The 20,962-nt window shown below is 48.2% G+C and overlaps 1 protein-coding gene across 6 annotated transcripts in view; it reads right to left on the reverse strand.

Annotated features, from left to right (window-relative positions):
• The window catches only part of LOC119973830 (semaphorin-3A-like), a 412,512-nt gene that overhangs the window by 312,051 nt on the left and 79,499 nt on the right, over positions 1-20,962 (reverse strand). The window contains exon 1 of one of the 6 annotated variants that reach the window (XM_038812292.1): positions 17,081-17,250. The exons of 4 other annotated variants lie outside the window; for them this stretch is intronic. The gene's annotated coding sequence lies outside the window, so the exon portion shown is untranslated. Of the gene's footprint in view, positions 1-17,076; positions 17,251-20,962 lie in introns of those variants that run through there. One more of the 6 variants, XM_038812295.1, reaches the window with a different exon arrangement.

Raw genomic sequence — 20,962 nt, forward strand, 5'->3', positions numbered from 1 at the left:
AGCATGGCCAATCCACCTACTCTGCACATTTTTTTTTTTGGGTTGTGGGGGCGAAACCCACGCAGACACGGGGAGAATGTGCAAACTCCACACGGACAGTGACCCAGAGCCGGGATCGAACCTGGGACCTCAGCGCCGTGAGGCGGTTGTGCTAACCACTAGGCCACCGTGCTGCCCTCATAGTTAATTTATAATCGTTACTCAATAAACAGTATTTGCTTTGTTTGAAGACTTTGAGTGTTTCTGAACATCAAGCATACAGCCATTCTGGCAGTAAGCAAATGAGTAACAATATATTACTAAATGTAATATAACAGAACCCATGTCCTCAAGGAATTATCCAAGGCTAATACGGGGCTAGTAGTTCAGTGACATTACCACTACAGCACCATCTCACCGATATAGGCCCCCAATCTTGTACCTGAGTGTAATGTCGGTAAGATTAAGAGTTCAGGCCTCCCTCTGTATCGGTGCTGCCAACTGTGCCAATCTGAAAGGTGATTAAGTGGCCCACTTGACTGCTAAATTTGAATTTGCATCCCTGGCCTCTGACTACACCCATGACGAGGAGTGGAAGTCAGATTGTACAGATGCATTACCGTTTGAGCGGGTGCTAATGATTTGAAATGAAGACAGAAAATGCTGGATGCAGTGAGAGAGGGACGGCATATTGCCGTTCTGGTCCCCACCTCACTTTCAGCCTCAAGTCAACACCAGGACAGGCTGAAGACCATGTGAGAGAGTGCGACTTGGAATTAGTTAATGGGAATGTTGTGACTGTGATAATAAAATACCAGATTAAGGTTAGATGGAGATCGCATAACACACTGTCGAGAAAGGCAGCAAAGCCAAATTGGGTAAAGTAGATATGTGACATCCTAATAAAGCAATCAGCAATATATAACTGCTTTATTTTGCTCTTGCATAGGAGTCAAAAAAACACCCTTATATTTGAAAATATACCCGATGACAATCTTTTTTTCCTCACAATCGACATCACTTGGGAATACTGCACAGTGTTTCCTATGTCACAACAGTGATTACTTACACCCCTCCCCACTATTCCCCAAAGGGAGAAAACTGCTTGTGTGAAGATATGCTTTAAAGGAAAGGGTGGTATTTAATGGAGGTGACGGAGACTTTGCCCACTCGATGGACCTCTTTTTCAAGCTAGAAACTTAGCTGGGCCTTCCACAGGATCAAGGACCACTGGGGCAGAGGTCCCGCCCACCAAGAGATACAGGCCAATCAGAGTCCAGCAGCCCTTCATTGGGGGACAGTACCACTTGGGCAACGTTGGCTGCCAACACACCTGAGGCACGAGGATCGCCCAAAAGAAATGCCAATTCTTTTGTTCTTTTTCTAACAGCAAAATGACGGCAATGTGTGTCGGAAGAGCAACAGTCGCCATCCTTCCAGTGTTCCACTGTATGTACAGAGGTCAGATATGTTTGAGGATGATAAGATGTTACACAAATGCACGTCATTCCTTTTATCGCACAAGTAGAACTTACTAAATATAGCGCACTCTGTCAGAAAGGAGCGAGAGACACACACTCGCGCACAAATTATCAACAATAAAGAAGCCTCTTGGAAGGTAAATTAATCATTAAATCTTACAGAACAGATGGAGGCCACTTGACCCTGTGTTGGTTCTTAGAAAGAATAATTAGCCCCCTTCCTCCCTCTTCCTCACATAGCCCTGTAAATTTGCCCTTATTTCAATCGTTTACGCAATTCTGTTTTGAAAGTTATTATCGACCCCGTTTGTTCCACTCGTTCTGCATCAAAACGCATCGCTGGGTAGGAAAACGTCTTCTCCCATCTTACGCCAATTACCTTAAATCTGTCAGCTGCCCTCGCCAGATGCCCGATCCCAATGCCCGACATCACAGCAGCAGCCGGCCAAGAGGGCAGGGCGATAACAGGTTGGGTTCTAAAATGGAGCATCATTCAACAGTGATCTCAGTCAGCCGGGAGAGCTGTTCAATACTGCAACAGATGCTGTGGAATCCTGCGCTGCCTCTCGGAACCGGGGCAGAGAGCCATGTCCACTTGGCCGTGTTCCTGCAGCTGGCTCTAGGCAGCCACGATTACGTAACTACTTTCCCTTTGGCAACGCTTGCTGAAACCCGTGCAGGAGAATGGTTTCCCCAGAACTTTCGAGAATATATTAAAGGCACATTTACCCCAATGCTGTAGACAAGTGAGAACGTAACACGCTCTCAGATTTTACTTTAGATTGAGCCGATACATTCAGCCGTTGGTGTCCGCTCGATGGGGTTAAGGTGCAGGGCAGCCGCGATCGAATGGAATGGTGTAACGAGTGAGAATAATCTTTTTCACACAGCGAGGGGTTCGGGTCTGTAATGCACTGCTTGGGACAGCGGTGTGAACACATTCAAGCGAGGCTTTCAAGAGGGTATTGGATGATCATTTGAACGGAACCAATGTGCAGGGGTTAGGGGTGAAAGGAAGGAGAATGGCACTAAGTCATGCTGCTCGTTTGGAGAGTTGGTGCGGACACGATGGAGCAAACCTGCTTGTGTCACTGTCTGTGCGGAGTCTGCACGGTCTCCCTGTGTCTGCGTGTTTCCCTGTCCCTGTGTTTTCTCCAGGCACTCCGGTTTCCTCCCACAAGTCCCGAAAGACGTGCTTGTTAGGTGAATTGAACATTCTGAATTCGCTCAGTGTACCCGAATAGGTGCCAAAATGTGGCAACTAGGGGCTTTTCACAGTAACTTCATTGCGGAGTTAATATAAGCCTACTTGTGACACTAATAAAGGTTATAAAAATGGTCTCCTTCTGTGCTGTAACAGTTCCGTCATTCTGTGAGAGCTGAGGGATTCAATGGCCCACCTCCAGTTCTCATATTACTCTGCCTGTGCTTAACCAGAGTCACCCACCACCCCACACAACTGGCGAGGCAGTTTTCACTGCTCCTGCTGCGCGTCAGTGCTGAGGATGCTTTAATTCACACAGGTGTTAGCCCCGGGGTTGATTATGATAATGGGGCAATCTAGAATGAGCGGTCATAGTTTGAGGATAAGGGATAGCAGATTTAAAACAGATGAGGAGAAATTACTTCTCTCAATGGGTCGTGAATCTGTGGAATTCACTCCCCCAGAGTGTGGTGGATGCTGGGACGTTGAGTAAATTTAAGGAGATAGACAGATTTTTAACTAGCAATGGGATGAAGGGTGATGGAAAACAGGCAGAAAAGTGGAGTTGAGGCCTCGAGGAGATCAGCCATGATTGCATTGAATGGCGAAGTGGGCTCGAGGGGCTGAATTGTCTACTCCTGCTCCTAGTTCTTATGTTCTTATGATGTAGCAGATTGCACTGCAATCAACTTAAAATGTTCTGGAATCTTAATTGTACTTTTGAAGTTCCTTTCAGAAGTTGCCCCTCATGAATCACACAAACAAATGTCTACAGGTCTAACTTGTTTCCTCTCTCATTGCTTTGCTGGCCGAGTTCTTCACCTTTCACTTACCTCCTGCTGAACAAAGTTTGATATCATCGGGACAGAGGAACAAGGGTGTAGTAGTGGCGTCTGGCCCATGAGGGGTGGCACGGTGGTTAGCACTGCTGCCTCACAGCGCCTGGGACCCAGGTTCAATTCCGACCTCAGGTGACTGTTGTGCGTGGAGTTTTCACTTCCTACCCAAATCTGCGCGGCTTTCCTCCGGGTGCTCCGGTTTCCTCCCACAGTCCACAGATGTGCAGGTTAGGTGGATTGGCCATGCTCAGTTGCCCCCTTTGTCCTAAGGTGTGCAGGTTAGGTGGGGTTACGGCAGGGGAGTGAGGCTAGGTAGGGTGTTCCTTTGGAGAGTCGGTGCAGTTTCAATGGGCCAAATGGCCACCTTCTGCACTGCAGGGATTTTATGGGCGGGATTCTCCGTAAACAACTCTGCTGGATGCAGCTCCATACCTGTACCCTCTACTGTATATATGTAAATAGTTATGAGTTGTTCATAAAGACTGGCTGCGGATATAGTCAAGAATATGAAGCTTACTTCCTAATGGCCAAAGCAAGATTCATCAAGGAAGAGGCCATTCAGCCCCTCCAGCCAGTTCCACCATTCAGTTAGACCATGACTAATCTGTATCTTAACTCCATATTTTGATGCCCTATCCCTTAACATCCTTAAAAATCCAAATCCTCAACAACTTTTTGGTGGGATTTCAGATTTCCACGACCTTTATGTGTGAAGAGGTGCGTCTTGGCATCGCCTTTGAATGGCCTCGCTCAAATTTTAAGGCAATACCCCCATGTTCTCAGCTCCCTCCCCAGAGGAAATAGTTTCTCTCCATCTGCCCCATCAAATCCTTAAACACCCCATCGGAGATGGAACCCACCCAGTCTCTCAAACTTTCCGTGTCCCATCCCGAGCTAAGCTACAGCTTTAATCGCCTCAGACACAGTAGGTTAATGCAGACATTGGCGGTATATGCTGGCATTTAAAAAAAAAGCCAATTTGAAGCTTCCAGAACAAGATTGCTTCTTTGCTTTTAAAGGACACCCAACTAGACAATGACACTCTGGTTCACACACACACATTTCATTCCTTCTCATTACTTCGCAACTCTATTATGATCCACACTCTGGCTTTCAGTCAAGTTAAGATTGGGGTCGCTGTAGAGGGGGTCAGCAGCAAGGGCAGGGGCCTGGCATTCAGTGGGCCACACCCTTCCTGCTGCCGGGTCCCTCTATCTCTTCCCTTTGAACAAGGAAAACCCCACTGGGAGCCAGCAAACATACACACTGAAAGTTTGCTTGTCATGCTTCCGACATTGGGAATAGCCCACTCGTTGCTGGGTTAATAGCAGTGGTACGATGAAGCCCCTTGAAGGCATTCAATTGGCAGTGGAAAGGGGGTCCTTCGAGAGGTGGAGGCAGGAGTGGGGTGTCCACCCACCACTCTATCGCCCAATTTAATGTCCCCCTGCCAAGGGGGAGGGGCACAAGGTTCCGCCCTGTGTGGGTTTGCAGATGCAGGACGGGCCATACGGTGAATTTTCAAAAGGAGTCCTGTGCTAATGAGAAAACAAAAAGGGGGCCTTCAGATGTTAGCTGTGCTCAGGTCGGTAGCACTCTGACCTCTGAGTTGCATGGTTCAGGGTTCAAGTCCAACATCAGGGGCACAATTCTCCGCCATGCCGCCCTGGCACCCGCATGACCCCCACGCCAGGTGGGAGAATTGCGGGAGTGCTGGGCAATTCCCGCCACGCCGCCCTGGCACCCGCACGGGATTCTCCCACCCCCCCCAAAACGGCGTGCCGCATTTCACGACAGGCCGCTCGGAGAATCGCCGCTCGCCGTTTGTAGCAGGCGAGCGGCGATTCTCCGGCCCAGATGGGCCGAGCGGCCTGCCCAATCCGACGGGTTCACGCCGGCGCCAACCACTCCTGGTCGCTGCCGGCGTGAACAGTGCGCAAGCGCTGCGTGTGCGGCCTGTGGGGGGGGGGAGGAGGGAGGATCAAGCACCCAGGGGGCGCTCAGTAGGGGTCTGGCCTGCAATCGGTGCCCACCGATCGGCGGGCCGGCGTCTCTAAAGGACGCACTCTTTTCCTCCGCCGCCCCGCAAGATCAATCCTCCATGTCTTGCGGGGCGCCCGCGGGGAGAACGGTGCCAAGGCCCGGCGCGCGTAATTGATGCGGCGCCGCTCCTAGACCCCTGGGGGTGGGAGAATAGGGGGCGAGGAGCGGCCTCCGACGCCGGAGTGAAACACTCCGGTTTTCACTCCGGCGTCGGCACTTAGCCTCCCGTTGGGAGAATTTCACCCCAGAGACTTAAAACATGTCGGGCACAATTCAGCAGACTCCAGTTGCAGTCCGCTGGGCAGCACGTTTAGCGGCATGTTTCCCGGTGGCTGCAGCGCAGAGAAACAACCCGCCATCCAACGGCACTTAGCTGTTTTGTTTGGCCTCGGGGAATTACCCACCTCCGAGGTCGCACTTAGCGGGATTTCCTGCTGGAGAGCTTTTGCCCGACAGCTCTGATCTATCCCCCCCCCCCCCCCGCCAACTTGGGGAGGCCCCAAGGAATCGCCCCCCCTCACCCTCCCCCCCCCACTTTATCTGGCAAGGCCACCCCCAAGTCCTGACCCCTGGCAGTGCCAACATGGCACACTGGCAATGCCAAGGTGTTCATGTGGCACTACCAGAGTGCCAGGCTGGCAGTGCCAACATCCACAGGTGACAGGGGGAGTGCCGGCGTTCCCCCCTGCCCTGTCTCCAACCACCTGGGAGTCTCCACTAGCCTGGGAAACTTTCCAGGTGCAGTGATGACTGCTCCATGTTTGTGTGGACCAACACTAAACCCAGGCACGGCCGGTGAGTTCCAGGTACCAGGTGAATCCAGCATCCGGGTCATTGAGCTCTGGTCACTGGGCGAGATTCAGATCGCGCCGGATGGAATGAGTCTCGTGACTCACAACTGGCCCTACATGGAGCCCAATTTGGTGCTTACGCGCGTTTCACCCATTGCACTAAGATCTGCGCCAGGTGCAAAGGGGTCACTGAATTGGGCACAGTCTAAACCAAAATTCTTAATGCAGTCCTGCAGTCATTATCTTTCCAATAAGATATTCAATTGAGGTCCCCCGTCTGTCCTTGGGTCGGTATTAAGAATTGTGCGACAGCAATTGAAAAGAAGAGAAATTATTTTGGTCAGTATTACCCCCTCAGCCGACATAAAGAGACACCCGAGTGTTTATCTAACTGCTGTTTGTGGCAGCTTGCTGCGCAGAAATTGCCTGCTACATTTTCTATGCTACAGCAGTGAATACACTTCAAAAAAATACCTCATTGGTTCTAAAATGCCTTGGGGAGTCAGGAGATTGGGAGAGGAGCTGTGAAATTGCAAGTTGTTTCTTAAACGAGTCCGGCAACATCCCGTCAAGTCTTTCCCAGCCAAACGTACCAAGTTTAAGAACCATTTAGCTTTCCACCTCTTTGTAACCGTGATATGGTCACTGGTATTATGACATTGTGTGGTACAGACATAGTTCTAACTGTTCGAAGACCTCTTCTGAGTGAAGCCTAAATATTTCATTTTTTAAAACTCGGCATCACAAACAATATTTTCATTTTGATGCTAAACAAAGCTGAGAAGTAGGCGAAACATTCAGCCCCTCGGTGACCTTCAACGCTGACTGAGAATCGGTCTGTGTCGCATGAAAAGGAATTGACAGATCTGTGTTTCACTATTTTCTTTAAAAGATCTCTCATTTCACTGGAGACCCACTTCACGTTATAAATCGGCGTTCTTCGGTCAACATTTCAAAGCCCCTGCAAAAAGCCTGTGGGGTCAAGAAGCGCTGCAGAAGCTTTTGCACAAGAATGTACTTCTGGCCAGGGAGTCAAGCCAGAACAAAACCAAGCTGGAATCACACAGGGATGTTTGGTCGGAGCATGTTGACAGCTCATGTGACGTTGCTATAGAATGAAGGTTTTAACCAATTAACAAGAGCCAATTCCGAACAGATGTGTGAATACGTGGATTATCGGAGTTACGATTTACAGAGGAACAGAAGTCAACCATTCAGCCCTTGAGCCAGTTCCAGCATTCAAGGTATATTCCCTCAAAAGAGAAAGGTTTCGTCCCACAGTCCAAAGATGCGCAGGTTAGGTAGATGAAAAATGAAAGGGGCTGTTTTAGCTCATTGGGCTAAATCGCTGGCTTTTAAAGCAGACCAAGCAGGCCAGCAGCACGGTTCGATTCCCGTACCAGCCTCCCCGGACAGGCGCCGGAATGTGGCGACTAGGGGCTTTTCACAGTAACTTCATTGAAACCTACTCGTGACAATAAGTCATTTTCAAATGTCACGAGTAGGTTTCAATGAAGTTACTGTGAAAAGCCCCTAGTCGCCACATTCCGGCACCTGTTCGGGGAAGCTGGTACGGGAGTTGAACCGTGCTGCTAGCCTACCTTGGTCTGCTTTCAAAGCCAGCGATTTAGCCCAGTGTGCTAAACCAGCCCCTTGCTAAACCAGCCCCTGGTTTAGATTGGCCATGCTAAATTGCCCCTTAGTGTGCAAAAGGTTAGGTGGGGTTACTGGGTTGCAGGGATAGGGTGGAGGTGTGAGCTTAAGAACGGTGCTCTTTACAAGGGTTGGATGGGCCGAAAGAGTCATCGAACTCGAAACGTTTGCTCTTTTCTCTCCCTACAGATGCTGCCAGACTTGCTGAGATTTTCCAGCATTTTCCCTCTCATAATTTTTCAGTCTTTCTTAAACTCAGGGGTGCACCCGAAGGACTGGAGATTTGCAAACATTGAGCATTGGGCAAAAAAAAGAAAGTTTTAACAATAAACCTAGCAATTACAGGCCCGTCAATTTAACTTTGGTAGTGTGGAAACATCTAAATACAATAATTCAGAACAAAATTAATAGTCACATGGATAATGTGGGTTGATTGAGGAAACTCAACATGGGTTCCCTGAGGGAGAATCCTGATTAACTAACTTGCTGGAGTTTTTTGAGGAAGTAACAGAGAGGGTTGATGAGGGCAATGCTGTTGATGTGGTGTACATGGACTTCCAAAGGCATTTGATACAATGGTACACAACAGACTTGTGTTCATGAAATAAAAGGGACAATATCAGTCGGATATGAAATTGGCTGAGTGACAGGAAGCAGAGAGTAGCAGATATTGGATGTTTCTCGGGCTGGAGATATTAATGACCTCAACCTTGATGTACAGGGCACAATTTCAAAACTAGGAAGCACCGTGAAATGTGGGGAGAATGCTGTAGAAAGTCAAAAGGACATAAGCAGGTTGGTGGAATGGGCAGGCACATAGCAGATACAGCTCAATGTGGAGAAATGTGAAGTGATTAATATTGGAAGGAAGAACATGGAGAGACAATATAAACTAACGGGTACAATTCTAAAGGCAGTGCAGTAGCAGAGATACCTGGGTGTCTATGTGCATAATTCATTGAAGTTGGCAGAACAAGTCGAGAGCAGTTCAGAACGTAGACAGTATCCTGGGCTTTAGTAATAGGGGCATCGAGCACAAGAGCAATGAGGTTATGTTGCATTTGTATAAAACATCAGTTTAGCATCAGCTGAAGTATTGCATCCAGTTCTGAAGGACGGCGCACTGTAGGAACGTTGTGAAGACATTAAAATGCAAAGTCTACCATCCCCCCTTGTCCTGCCCAACATGCCCCTCCACCCCCACCTCTTGCCAGCCTAGTCCCAGCAAGATCCCAGACCTAAGTGAGTGAACAGATTAAGGAAGGGAGAATACAGACTTAAAGTAATTGGCAAAAAGAAGCAACAGCGACGGAAAAAAAACCTTTCCACGCAGCAAGCGTGGAAAGGCCTGGAATGCACTGGCTAAGAGTGTGTTGGAGGCAGGTTCAATCGAAGCATTCCAAAGCGAATTAGACTGTTATCTGAAAAAGGAGGAATGCGTAGGTTTATGGGGAGGAAGTGTGGGGGATAGCACTAGACGAACTGCTCATTCAGACAGCAGTCCAGGCACGGGAGGTTGTACGGTCTCCTTCTGCACTGAAACGATTCTGTAATTTTGTCAATTAGATCAAGGTTGATCTCCTCCTCAGGTCTACATCCACCCGATGCACTTTCCACCTCCTTTCGAACCATGAGCCCTCTCTGTACATCATTGTACGTTGAGGAAATTGGCCAAATATGTAAATATGTATACTGCGCCTTGTTTGTTGATATTGTTTTTGTTTCCTTCTTCCCATTCTTCTTTGGCTTAGCTCTCATTTCTAACTTTTAGGCGGCACGGTAGCACGGTGATTAGCACTGTTCCTTCGCAGCACCAGGGACCTGGGTTCGATTCCCGGCTGGGTCACTGTCTGTGCGGAGTCTGCACGTTTGCCCCGTGTTTGCATGGGTTCCTCCGGGCGCTCCGGTTTCCTCCCACAAGTCCCGAAAGACGTGCATGTGAGGTGAATTGGACATTCTGAATTCTCCCTCAGTGTACCCCAACAGGCGGGGGAATGTGGCAACTAGGGGATTTTCACACTAACTTCATTGCAGTGTTAATGACAATAATAGAGATCATTATTATTAAACTTCTACCTTTTCCTTGGTTGCTTTGACCAATACCATGTGCGGTGATGAAACTTGTAAATTCAAAGTACGGACTGGAACGTGCAACATAAAAATGTGTAAACCAATAAAAACATTTTTAAAAATTTGATCCAGAGATGCCCCAGACCACATATCTGCGGCATCATTGTGACCGCCTATTTCCACTTCTGTAAATCCACCCCTGCCTTCACTGATCTGATGTTACATGCCATGCCACTAAGGAATCCAACGTACCCCTGGTGGAACTCTCAGATTCTACCCTCCATAAGCTCCGGATCATACAAAACCCAGTTGTCCATGCCTTAACTAAGTTCTGGGTAACCCATTGGCACTATGTTCACTACACTGGCTCCCGGTTAAGTAACGCTTGGATTTTAAATCCCTCCATACCCTACCTCGGGACCTCTTCCAGCCCTACAACCATCGGAGGTAACTGCACTCCCCCAATTGTCATGTGAGAGTACCTTTAAGAAATGGGTGTTTATAAATGGGTGTGTATATAAATATCTGTAGTGAGAGTACCTTTAAGAAATGGGTGTTTATTACTGCAGTGATGTCAGAGAGTGGGTGGAGCTGGCTGTCTGTCAGCTTTTTACTTTCGTTTAGGCTGTTTGCTGCAGGGTGTGTTTTAGTTTCATTTTCACAGCCAAAAGGTGCATGAGTCTCTCTCTCTGTATTCTAAAGACTGTAAATTGATCCTTTGGTGATTTAAAACTAATAACTGCTCTCATTAGTGACTTTAACCTGATGTGCTTCTGTTTCAAGGTTTTGTTTAAACCTTATGGATGTTAAAAGGACAGCTTAAGGATTACGTAGTGTTGTATTCTTTGGGGGTTGTATTTGAATTAATGGTTGCTGAAATGTTCACTGTGTGTTTTAAAAAGGTTAACTTGAGTTCACAGAATAAACATTGCTTTACTGCTGTACCACACCTGAAGAGTGGGCCATGTGCTTCCCATACCACAATCTATTAAAAGTTGTGGGTCAGGTGAACACCATGATACATTTTGGGGTTCTCTAAACCCTGGCCCATAACACAATTCAGGTCAGCAACGACCATGAGCTCTGAAATCCCCCCTTACACCTCTCCGCCTCTCTACATATCCTTCCTCCTTCAAGACGCTCCTTAAAGCCAACCTCCTTGACTCAACTGTCATCCCTAATATCTCTGTTGATGTCTCTGAACCAAATATTGTTCAGTTTCTTAACATTCCCGTGAAGTGCTTGAGACTATGTTAAAGGCTTTGCTTAAATTGTTGTTGTCAGAGAGTGTTGGAGTTCCCTTATTCCTATGAATGAGGTGCCTGACCTTTTTGAATGGTTACATAGTGACTGAACCATTCACAGATGAAATAAACTCTATGATTAAAAGTAAAACTCTCCTTGTTCTTGGCATAGCTTCATATCCATGTTCTTATTGAACCCTCTGTTATAATTTTCTCTTCTTACAGGTTAGTAATTTTCAACCTCCCCACATTGGTCTTTGATCTTTTTGCAAAGCTTGGGAAAAACATGCATTTTTAAAAGGTTAGTGTTCAATCCTGCATACTTGTTACATTAACGATCAGGTTGTTGCAATTCCTTTTCGCACGACATAAAACGCTTTGTTAGAAAGTTTACACCGCAGGTCCTAGTCCCTTTGAAGAATTACTCAACCTGAATATTCAAGACGTCCTATTGATCCAACAGGGAATTCAGGAGAAATCTTTTCATCCAGAGACTGCTTAGAATGTGGAACTCACTACCACAGAGAGGGCTTAAGGTAAATTGCATAGACGGAGTTAAGGGGACAATATAGACTTGGGGCTCAATTTTATAGGCCACCTGCGGAATAGCAGATGGGTGGACTCATAAAATAGGGCACCATGCCCGCACTGGCCCATCTACCCTAACCTCCACTGTGATTTTATGAGCAGCAGGGAAGGCATGCGTCTATCTCCTGCCTGTGGCTCAATTGAAGCCCTTAAGTGGGCAATTAATGTCACTTAATATCTTTATCAAGCCACCTAATGGGTGACAGGAGAGGCCTATGTCTAGTGTGCAGAATACAAGGGCTGATAGCTGTGGTATTATCATAACTGTAAGAACTGCAAGGGTTAATGAAGTGTCTACAGTAGCCACTAGAGGGAGCTACAGTTGCAAGCATATAAGGCAGTGATGCTAAGCCTTGTGGGAGAGCGTGTGCAGGAGTTAGCTGGGGAGAGTCAGAAGTACAAATAGTGTGAGTGAGAGCAGATCATAGTTTATATCAGTATTAAGAATAGCTGTAGATGAGTGTAGTTCAAATGTTAATAATCAACTGTGTATTCTTTAGGAGTACGTGTCGAATCCAAATTAGTAGTGTTAATAAATTTGTAGCTTTGTTCAAGCTATTTTGTGAACACTACGCAAACCACCCCTAAATAATCAACACAAAGAACACCACAATGGCCAGTTAAGTTTGAGGGGGGGGGGGGGAGGGGAGTTGGAGTACCACTTTCCAGGCTCTCAGAGCCAATCGCCACAGTTTTGCCCCTGCACAAGTTCACTCTCCCACATTGCCCTGTTCAATATGCCCCCTCACCAGAGCCTGCCAGCATGGCCCGAGCGGAAATCCTATCTGAATGCCCGAGTCCATTGCGAAACGCCATTTCCTTGCCTCCCCCCCCCCCCCCCCCCCCCCAGCTGGTGGTGTCTTTGTGGCGAGCTGCTGGCCTCCGATTGGCCAGCAGCTCCAGGAGGCGGGACTTCCTCCCAAGGGCTACTGCATGTAAAACGCCACTGTTCCCACGCCACCATCAGCACTCAGCTTACAAATCGGAGAATCCAGCCCAATGTGATAATTGGCCAGATAATCAGTTTTGGATTGATGGGATTGTGGGATACAGCTCCCCCTTTTCAAAGTAGCCCTATCGAGAGGGCAGGCCGGGCCTCAGCGTGGCATCCCATCCAAAAACAGAATACATCCGACAGCGCAGTACTCCCTCAGTACTGCACTGGAGTGTCAACCTGGAGTTTTGTGTTCCAGTCCTGGTCTCAAATTCACAAGCTGTTAATTCTGTGACGAAAGTGCCACCAACTGAGCCACTTAAACTAGATAAGAAGATAAGGAAGAAAGGAATAGAAAGAAGAATGTGATGATGGTGTGAGGTGAAGAAATCCAGAGGGATCTGAGTGTCCTAGTGCATGATACACAAAAAGACTAGTTTGCAGGTACAGCAAGTCATTAGGAAAACTATGAAAATGTTATCATCTATTGCAAGGAGAATTGATTACAAAAGTAGGACGGTTATGATTCAGTTGCACAGGGCACTGGAGTAATGTGCACAGTACTGGTTTCCTTATTTAAGGAAGGACGTAAATGTGATGGAGAAGGTTTACCAAACTAATACCTGGAATGGGCAGAGAAGGTGGGACAGGCTCAGCTTGTATCCGCTGGAGTTTAAAAGAATAAGGGGTGACTTGATTGAAACATATAAGATCCTGAGGGATCTTGACAGGGTGGCTATGGAGAGGATGTTTCCTCTTGTGGGAGAACCTCGGACGAGGCGTTCAGTGCTGAAAAATAACGGGTTTCTCATTTAAGTTGGAGGTGAGGCGAATGTATTTCTCTCAGAGGGCCACGAGTCTCTGGAAATCCTTTCCTGAAAAGGCAATGGAAGCAGAGTCTTTGGATGTTTTCAAGGCAGAGCTCGATTGATTCTTGATTAACAAGGGGGTGAAAGGTTATCAGGGGTAGAGGTTACAGTGAGAATATTATTGAACTGTGCATCAGGTTCAAAGGGCCGGATGGCCCACTCCTGCTCCTGATTCATATATTCATATGTTCGTAAAGCAAGAGGAAGATTGGGTGCAGCATAAACATTGGCGGAGACATGTTGGGGCGACTCGAGTGTTTTTGTACTGTAAATTCAAGATCATCTGTGAGCATCTTTGGAGTAAAAACTGCCTGTGGAGTGAAGGGAATTAAACCTTCAATCCCGAGATGGGTAGTGGTAGGGGAGTAAGGGTGGAAAACAAAGGAGAGGGGAGTACGATTATGCGTCAATCAACGTCATATGCGGTCCAATGTCAAGTCAGGGTTGAACTGCAGCACTTGTGTGTAATACATCCACCAGTTCTCAAAATGATTCACTATCATTTGACGCGGAGGCGATGTCACATGATGTGATTCTAACCATCAGCTGCTTTGCTCCCAAAGAATTTTCAAATTTCAAAATCCCGACTTTTCCTTGTCATGGATTTTCCTAGTAACAGCAGTAACGCAAATTTAACATAATCGGATGCGACCTGCCCAGCGACAAATCTGCCTAGCGACAGCAGTGGCCAGTATTCAAAAGGCCAGATGAGATGCGTCTTTCCCAGTAACAAGACTAGAAGGCATCTAGATAGAGTCAGGTGTGAACCGTTTATTAGTAGAAACAGGTTACCTAGACGATTGTGGTATACATATGCTAATTTCTAGAATCAAGGATAGAGGCTGGCAGCCAAATACACAGAATGCACAATCAAAAGGAGAAATGGTATAATTGCCAGCATCCTCAGAAGCAGGGTGGTCAATTTACATCAAACAGCCTGAGGCCAGTTCACATCTAATAGTTTCAAGTCTTAGAGCCAAGGCAGTGCAGAAAACCTTTGTTAAGGCAGTTTAAATATCTTCGCTGGACCAGGACAAGATGTTTATCCTCCCTGTATTGTTATTCATTAGAATGGTATTGTCCCTTCATGTGTATTTTGTCTTTGATTTAATAAATAGTTTTTAATAATTGTTACATGAATTATTCTCACTGGGGTTTTACTTGATTCCTCACAACATTCCAAAAATAAATCTATACACCCCTATAAACAGATGTTGCAAGTTGGCTAACCCTCGCAGATCACATGAGCGTGGCACGTGTCATTCCTACTACATTTGATTTTGGAGGTTATGAATATCAGGTGAAGGGCAGCAGGGTGGCGCAGTGGGTTAGCCCTGCGGCCTCACGGCGCTGAGGTCCCAGGTTCGATCCCGGCTCTGGGTCACTGTCCGTGTGGAGTTTGCACATTCGCCCCGTGTTTGCGTGGGTTTCGCCCCTACAACCTAAAGATATGCAGGTTAGGTGGATTGGCCATGCTAAATGCCCCTTAATTGGAAAAAATAAATTGGGTACTCTAAATTTAAAAAAAAAAATGAATGTCAGGTGAGATTGAAAGGCCTGGCACTCTTTTCACTGGAAAAGGGGAGGCCGAGGGAGGCCAGAGAGAGAAAGAGAGAGGTCTTCAAGACGGGGAAAGGATTTGATAAGATAAACACGTGGTGGGGAGACCAAAATCTGAGGCACAAGACTGTCGCTAATGAACCCATTCAGGAGGACTACCGTTACCTAAAGAATGTGGAGCCCGGCCCCGGGTCACTGTCCGTGTGGAGATTACACATTCTCCCCGTGTTTGCATGGGTCTCACCTCCACAACACAAAAGTTGTGCAGGGTAGGTAAATTGGCCACGCTTAATCGCCCCTTAATTGGAAAAACAAAATTGGGTCCTCTAAAAATTTTTTAATGTGTAACCCACGAAAAATGCTTGAGGCAAATCGTTTAGTTCCAATTCAGAGGAAACTAGATAGAGAGAGAAAAGAATAGAATTGACAGTGAAAGGGCGAGATTGATGAGTGGGCGGAGGGTGGCCCAGATGGAACATAAATAACGGCACAGACTATTTGGACCAAATGACCCGTTTCTGTGCTGTAGGTTCGATCACAGACTGAGCAACTAATATGGATACCAGCTCTCGAAACAAACAAGGCACTTATCTTGTTTTTAAGATGTTTAGAAGATCATAGGACACAGACACACCGTGGCAAGGCATCACATCGAATTTTCATCCTTCTGCTCGAGACCAATGTTCTCGGTACAGGAGATGTGAAAACCGCAAGGGGGCCAGGGCATAGATAGGGAGTAGGCAGAGGTTCCGCACTATCCGCTGGAGTGATGTGGACCCTTGGGAAAGGAACTAATGGGAAAGAAGTTAATGTTCCATGCTCCTCTTTGCCATTTGAGGTTTTATTGCCCTTGCTGCTCTCCCTACAGTCCTTAAAACATTCCCCGAGACTTCTGAAATCAGCTGTTTTTTTCACTTCCCCCCCCCCCACCACCCCACCTCTTCTGACTATTGACCACATGTGTTAGGTGCATAGAAACTGTTTCCTAGTGACCAGCAGAAAGCAGCCTCACAAAGATACATCCATCATTGTGAAGGGTAATTACCTGTTTCTTGTGCCAAGCTACAATACAGAAATCACAGGGGAACTAGTTTGCCTGTGGACAATGCTAAGGTTGAAGGAATTCCTACAGCTCCCCGTACACACTCCCTGCCCCTTCCCCCATTCCCCATTCTTCCCCAAATTAACATTGACATGTACAGAACAATGCTAAATAAATAGAATATCCCTTTGTTATCTCCCACTTTCTCAGCAGATCAATGCATTTATTTTTTATTTCTATTTTAATTTAATGTAGCCAATTATTCTTTTTCCAATTAAGGGGCAATTTAGAGTGGCCAATCCACCTAACCTGCACATCTTTGGGTTGTGGGGATGAGACCCACGCAGACACGGGGAGAATGTGCAAACTCCATACAGGCAGTGACCCGGGGCCGGGATCGAACCCGGGTCCTCAGCGCCGTGAGGCAGCAGTGCCAACCATTACACCACCGTGCCACCCCTGGATCGATATATTTAACCTGCTTGCAGCTGCATCTCTTACACAAACTGTTTTTGGGTCACTTCTATCAAATTTGCAACACACTGAGTCAGGCAGAATTTGCAAAAGAGCCTTGCGGTTGCCCCCTTGCTGTGACAGCACACCTTGGAGAATAGTTATTGCCCTCACTGTCAACAAACTAACAGCATGGTTTAAAGCGGGGCACAGGATACACACCACTAGTGCTCTCCCACACAGTTGCTCTCAAGCCATTTGGAAGTAGCAAAGGAAAAGTTCTGGCATTTTACATCATAGGAAACAGAAACAGAAGATTCAAGTACCTACTTATTTGCAAGTTGGGACAACAGGTGACGGAGCCTTTGACGAACCCATTTCTCTTCGATGAATGCAGTTGCTCCTTTAGAAGGGAGGGCAGAGATAGGGTTGGGTCTGGGCTGCGGGGGAGGTGGTTGTTGACGGTGACACCAAACTCAGGCTGTCAATGGTCTGCAGCCCTTTCTGTGTCATCAAGGGCGCGTCGCCAAATAGGTTAGGCCAACCAACGTGCCGCCTCCTTCAGCTCTCCCAGCTGGCACACAAAACTCTGCTTTCTCTGTCAACAGAGTAAATATTTCCACCCAGCAGCAGCAACAGGCAGAGCCCTTGTCACAAGTCTCCTATTTAACTCTTTGCGTGCCAATCAAGTATTTTATTTTCTCCACAGCCGGGTGCCTGGTCCGGTGATGCGGCTTCACATTCGGCAAGCCCGGCAAGTAGGGATACCAAGAACCAAGGGGTCAAAATATAATCAAAACTCAGCTCCTGCAAGAAAACCCACCCATCACTTTGAGCACCAAAGTCCTAACTGATCCCAGATTGATGGGCGTAGACCCGAGTTACTTTCCATCGCACATACACAGTTATGTTTATTTAGCAAATTCAAGTTCCCTGAGCCAAGCAGCTTCTTCCATTGCTGGTGTGTAGAGTGCAGATAGGCCTCCATTGATTCTGTGGATTGGATATTCTACTATGGTGTGATGCACAGTTTGCTCCCTTCCACAGGCACATAGGGGGCTGGCCCCATCTGTGGAGGTTGGCCAAGAAGGGGCCATGGCCGGTTATGAACCGGTTGAGTGTGGACCACGTTCCTTTGAAGGTTAAAACCAGGCTGTTGTTGGGTTGAGACTCGGTATTATTATTATTTTTTTTAATTTAGAGCACCCAATTCATTTTTTCCAATTAAGGGGCAATTGCCCCCCCCACCACCACACCACAAGCTTGGGGCCCCCCCACCACACCACAAGCATTGGCACCCCCACCACACCACAAGCATTGGGCCTCCCCACCACACCACAAGCATTGCCCCCCCACCACACCACAAGCATTGCCCCCCCCACACCACAAACATTGCCCCCCACCACACCACAAGCATTGCCCCCCCCCACCACACCACAAGCATTGCCCCCCACCACACCACAAGCATTTCCCCCCCCACCACACCACAAGCATTGCCCCCCCCCACCACACCACAAGCATTGCCCCCCACCACACCACAAGCATTGCCCCCCCACCACCACACCACAAGCATTGCCCCCCCCCACCACACTACAAGCATTGGGCCCCCCCACCACATCACAAGCTTTGGGGCCCCCCACCACACCACAAACATTGCCCCCCCCACCACACCACAAGCATTGGGCCCCCCCACCACACCACAAGCATTGGACCCCCCCACCACACCACAAGCATTGGACCCCCCCCCCCCACCACACCACAAGCATTGGGCCACCCCACCACACCACAAGCATTGGACCCCCCCCCCCACCACACCACAAGCATTGGGCCCCCCCACCATGCCACAAGCATTGGGCCACCCCACCCCCACACCACAAACATTGGACCCCCCCCCCCCCCACCACGCCACAAGCATTGGACCCCCCCCCCACCACACCACAAGCATTGGGCCCCCCCCACCACACCACAAGCATTGGGCCCCCCCACCATGCCACAAGCATTGGGCCCCCCACCACACCACAAGCATTGGGCCCCCCCACCACGCCACAAGCATTGGGCCACCCCACCACACCACAAGCATTGGGCCCCCCCACCACACCACAAGCATTGGACCCCCCCCCACCACACCACAAGCATTGGACCCCCCCCCACCACACAAGCATTGGGCCACCCCACCACACCACAAGCATTGGACCCCCCCCCCCACCACACCACAAGCATTGGGCCACCCCACCACACCACAAGCATTGGGCCCCCCCACCATGCCACAAGCATTGGGCCCCCTCCATCACACATTAGGGGAACTTCCCCAATGGGGCTCCCCAGAAGGCCTGCCCCTTGCAGTGGCACCCTGGCAGCACCAATCTGGCACAAGGGGCATTGCCAGGTGCCAAGGGGCAGTGCCAAGATACTGCCTGGACATGCCCCTCTCCCTGGGGCCATACGTAATTTTGCATCCCCGGCAGGTTCCCCTCGACTGTTGCCCAATTGTATAGTAACTCCACAGGCAATTTCGACCTGTCGGTATGAATACTCAGTGAGGGGCCCTTTAATGATATCCAAATGTATTAAAATATATGGAAATGAGGTTCTCGCCCCTTCCTGGGATGTGGGGAAAATTGGGAAACGAGATCTCGTCAGCGAGAATCTCGTATCCCGACTCACGTGGGATTTCAGGCCTGCGCCGCCATTGACGCTGATGCGGCCTCATAATTCCACCCATTAACCCTGTTTTCTCTCCCTCCGGACGCCGCCCGTTCTGTTGAGTTTTTACAGCTCTCTCTATTTTTGTTTCACATTCCAGCATCCGCGGTATTTTGCTTTTATTTTAAGATCGACAGATAGCAGACTTGGTCCTTTAGTCCATTCCTTCGGTCTGCATTTGGGCTTTGAACCTCTCCAGTCAGAGGTAACCACATCCCCTCTCCAGAACTGCAGAATTTATAGGCTTTGTGAGAGGTGGGGTTTCTCTCCCACGCAACTTTAAAGAAAAAAGTAATGGTTTAAACATGAAATCCTAGCGGAAACATTCAGGGGAGGGAGAGTGACCGAACGGGGAAAGGAAATGAAACTAAAATCGGTGAAGCCATTGATGCTTTATTAAGGCCTGTGTGGGATTATTCAACCCCCTTACATCACGGGGAGCCAATACGCCTGCAAGCTATTTCCCTCAGCCATGTCATTAGCATTCAATCTACAATGCATTAGAAAGCATTGCAGAATTCCACACTTCCTGTCAATTATTACCGTCATTAATTCCGGAATCCACTTGGGAGCTGTGAACTTAAAGCAGTCCCGCTGTAATCATACCCGAATTCTGGAGGCGTCAGCAATGGCTAAAAGGGGTAGCAACTCCTGCCTCTGTGTTAGAGGGTCACAGCTTCAGCCCCTCTTGAACACAAAATCTGGGCTGCATCTGCGGTGCGGCATTGAAGGACAGTCGGAGGCGCAGTCTGTTGTTGAAATCTTAATGTGAGGTCCACCTGTCTTCTTGGGTGCGTGTGAAGAAGGGCAGAGGAGGTCTCCTGGTGACTTGATTAATAATTATCCCTTAACCAATATCACTAAAACTGATTATTGAAGTGTTGGCTAGTGTAGACTTGAGAGATGAACAGACACTTCCAACACTGATGAAGGTTCAACTCAATTTTATTAACTACTTCTAACTAACTAACACACAATGACTGTGGGTCTAAATGATGCTAACTTCAACTAGAGACATAAGCCTTGTCCGAACCAGTTGATTCTCTCAGCACGTGGTGTGAGTCTGTGCTGGGCTGGATGAGTTCTTGTTACACTGAGAGGCAGCGCCCAGAATGAGCAGGAACCGTGGTGCCCTCTGTCTTTACAGTGTGTGTTCTAACTGGTGATTGGCTGCGGTGTTTGTACATGTTGATTGGTCCCTGTGTGTGTCCATCAGTGTGTGTCTGCACCATGATATACTGGTGTATATTATGACAATTATCTTCCCATTACCCCATTATACCATGGGCGGGGTTTACCGACCACACCGTCGCGTGTTTTTCGGCGGCGGAGTCGGTCCGCTATTGTCAATGGGATTTCCCCTTGACCGCACCTCTCGTCGCCAGGAAACCCGTGCGCTGGCGTGGGACCGGAATTTCCTGCTGTCGTGAGCAGTCGGTAAATCCTGCCCCACATTTCCCACATTGACTCCACTTCAACATTACTTCAATGGCTCTGAAGAAGTGTGTA

Source organism: Scyliorhinus canicula, chromosome 11, assembly GCF_902713615.1.
Source record: "Scyliorhinus canicula chromosome 11, sScyCan1.1, whole genome shotgun sequence".
Classification (NCBI taxonomy): Eukaryota; Metazoa; Chordata; class Chondrichthyes; order Carcharhiniformes; family Scyliorhinidae; genus Scyliorhinus; species Scyliorhinus canicula.